Genomic DNA, 3,682 nt, shown 5'->3' with positions numbered 1-3,682 from the left:
GGTTGAATTGGCCGGTCCAAATTGTCCCTAGGTGTGAATGAGCGAGTGAGTTGTCTGTCCCCGTGTGCCCTGCGATTGGCTGGCAACCAGTTCAGGGTATCCCCTGCCCACTGCTTGGAGATGACTGGGATGGGCTCCAGCCCCCCCGCAACCCTAATGAGGATAAGCGGTACAGCTAATGAGATGAGATGAGATGAGGTTTTGGACCTAGGTCGCGGCAGTAGGGGTTTTGGGGTTTTTAAGGGTTATTGATCTATCTTCGTTATTCATTATCCATTATCCGTTATCGGTCAGTTCATTATACGCTACAAAGCCTAGGAGCCGGGACACTTACTCTCAGCCAAAAGGCTAAGCTAAGGTCCTAGCCCTATAGCCTTGTTGCGATCATTGCGAATGCAACGTTCCCGGAGGTACTGCAATACCGGGCCGATGCGTGGAGTGGACAGAGCAAGCTCTTATTCCATCTCCGGATTGCAAAAATCAGACTGAACTCGCGGCAGTAAGAGGGGGGTTTTGGGGTTTTTAAGGGTAATTGATCTATCTTCGTTATTCATTATCCATTATCCGTTATCGGCAGTAAGAGCACCAACCTCTTACCACTAGTCTACGAGTGATACAGATTACATATTAAAAGGCATTGGGTATTATCTCATTATCACACTATCTTTAGTCATGGTGCCAGACACACATGTTAACTTTGTTGTGCATTTTGCCTGTTACAATGACAATAATTATGCTCCAAAATAATACATTGTCACCCAATTGTCATTGTAATATGTGAAACACGCAACAAAATGAACATTCGTCTCTAGTGTTGCAACCAAAAATAGTGTGATGATAAAATTTACTGCCTATTTGCAAGCCATCTAAACCACTGATTTTATTATTATTTTTCAAATCATATTGGCAATTGCACTACTTTTAAATTATCAGTTACTTTTTAAATTCAATGTTTCTTTTTAAATTCTATGTCACTTTAAATTATCTGTGTATATGTGCACTATATGGGGCAGCTTTGAGATTAGTTCACACTTTGTGTAATGAGAATAAAGGTTTTCTATTCTATTCTGTTCTATTCTATTCTATTTTACTCTTGGATTAAAGGAAACTTCAACTACTTGACAATGATGCGATGATACGAAAGTTTAGCGTTTTGATATTTTTACAAAATGAGGATTTGATTTGTGGGTGAAGTTCAGTGGCATTTCCTTGCCGCCTTCTGAGGTCCCTGCTTCGCCAAATCCAAATATGATTGGCTAAAGTAACAGCTTTAACCATACTGATGTAGTGCCTTAAGGCTTGCAGAAAATATTGTGAAGGCCTACAGGCCGATTTCTGACTCTGACAACCAGTAACAGCTAATATGTGATTGGTTAATTTTCCAAAGGTATTGCCAAATTCTACAACATGCAAAATGAGAGAAAATAGTACATGGTTTTTGCAAAAATTCTTTTTATATTTCATTGGTATATTTCAACTATTTTCCAAGCTGATCCATGACTGCCTGTATCGAATTTGACTTTCGGAGCTGTGACATCATTTGAAGAACACCAGCACCCAAGCCAGTCGCCATATTGGTATACGTTTTAATTAATCAAATATGTTTCAGTAGTTTTTGGGCGGAGACTGCCTAGATGTTTTGTCATAGGAGGATGCAGTAATCGTACAACAAAGGGCAAACAGCCAAAATGGGGCTAACTGGCTAACCAACCAGAACTGATCTATGAAAGGCGGCTGCAGCCTCAGCAAAAACAGGCAAGGCTGGGTGACCAAATATACGCAGTAAGCTGCCAGGCTGACCAAGAACCAACAAAAATAATTCAAGGAATAAACCAATGGTCACAGAATGCTTGCCAACTAGCCGGCTGTTGATGGGGGCTAACCTGGAAGCCTTCTGCGGCCCTGACCCTAACAGAGAGTTAGCCGGACAATATTATAACTAATTTCTCCTATTCTTGTTGTATTTTTTTTTCTTTTGTTCAATTTTGGACTTCAATTTGTTAATTGAATGGAGGCATTAATATTGGGATGATGAACACTGGCGTTATCTACATTCCATGTCACATGCAGTACTTACTGTAAGTGACGTATTAGAAACTGGAAATTTAATTGTAAAAATCTGTAACAAAAAACCCAACCGTACATCTGAATGGCAGTAATTACATCACTTTATTTGAAAATTTAAAATAATAAAAATATACTTATTTTCATGAGTTGACTCAGCTCTTGCTTGGGCGGCTGCGGATGGATGAAGTTTATACCCCCTCTCTTCAATAAAAAAGGATGTTAAAAGAAAAGAGAATCACAGTTGAAACAAAGCTAATACTGTAACAGCGGGTCACAACTGCTGTAATATATATTTTAGCTTGTGACACTGCCTCTCATTCTGTAGGTCATTGCTATTGTGGGTGCCAGCCATCTGGGTTTTTAACAATTTCAATTGCGTGCTAGGCAGGATGTATCGTTTAATGTGAGCATTTGTCTTGCATTTTACCTTGATGAAGTGCAATACAATTCAGCGTGTGCCCCAGCCATCTATTTCAAAGTCGCTTTTAATTTGGGACCAAAGGATACAAAGGCATTTGGGCCACCATCAAATGTTGCCTGTTTCTAGTAGTCAAGGGGGTGTCTTTCTTCCTTTCTCTCTCCCTTTATCTCTCTTTCTCTGCCTCTCGCTCTCTCATTTTCCGCTTTCACACAAGGCTGGGCCAGTAAGCAAGCATCAAGCTTTCAGATAAAAATTGATTCCAGTAATTTCTCACCTGAGATCCATCACGGTGAAAGGCTTTAAAAGGTCACACGTGTAATAAGTTCCTACGGCCGCGGTCCTTCAAATAATAGGCCTTTAGTCTGCCATGGAAGGCTGGTATATAGAAATAATGGAGTAGTCTGCGGACCATTCATTTCATCTGCGTGACTCTGTGACAGTGCAAGGCCTGCTGGGCTCAGGAAGGTTGTTCGGGATTCTTTGTGCCGGCGGGGAAGCGCGTTTGTCTCGCAAAAACGTCCGCCTCCAACTTTGCGACACTCTTCCGGCCTCCGTCTCATATCCTGAAATTGAAAAGTAGGAAGAACACGACATCTCAGAAATGGATGCCTGAAAGCAGTGATTAAATTAAAAGCCTTTTTTGGTGATTTAGATGAATATGTACACCTGGCTTGGAGGGAAGAAAGGATTTATAATTCGTATCTAGAAGATTAGGTGGCAACTAAAAAGTTTGGTCCTCACTCCAGTATTGGTCGATGACGTCATTGTCATGTAAATGCTGTTCACCTTTAGATTAGTACTGCTCTCTACGAGCATTTCTAAACACGATTATTTTGGTATACAAGTTTTATTTTCAACAAAAATCCTGCTCGCTTTACGGAGGATAATCCAGTTCACGGGCTGTCCTAGAGGCTACCACTAGAGACCGTTCCCTGCCCGTGCTTACCGCCAGCATCAGCTGGTCCAGTTAATGCACGCAAACTACTAAAGGAAAAATCATTAAAAATCTGGCTTCAAAAGGCCTTTGTGTGTTTGTTCATTTAAAGTTACAGTAACTTTGATTTTAAATGTCGGGTAAGGGCTTACGTATCATCAACAGCATACTTGTCAACTTCTGCCAATTGCTTCTCTTATTAATGATTGCAAATCCTCCTTATTAAGCGATAAGAAACCTTACAAACAAAAAAGGCACAG

The 3,682-nt window shown here is 40.7% G+C and overlaps 1 pseudogene; it reads right to left on the bottom strand.

The window, feature by feature from the left end:
- Window positions 1–388: 388 nt before the first annotated feature.
- Window positions 389–504, bottom strand: LOC148367449 (U2 spliceosomal RNA; annotated as a pseudogene).
- Between the last annotated feature and the right edge of the window lie 3,178 nt (window positions 505–3,682).

The sequence above is a fragment of the Urocampus carinirostris genome, chromosome 4 (genome assembly GCF_059441175.1).
Source record: "Urocampus carinirostris isolate Australia breed hairy pipefish chromosome 4, RoL_Ucar_1.0, whole genome shotgun sequence".
Taxonomy (NCBI): domain Eukaryota; kingdom Metazoa; phylum Chordata; class Actinopteri; order Syngnathiformes; family Syngnathidae; genus Urocampus; species Urocampus carinirostris.
The sequence above is the reverse complement of the archived record's forward strand: the minus strand, read 5'-3'. Positions and strand labels throughout refer to the sequence as shown.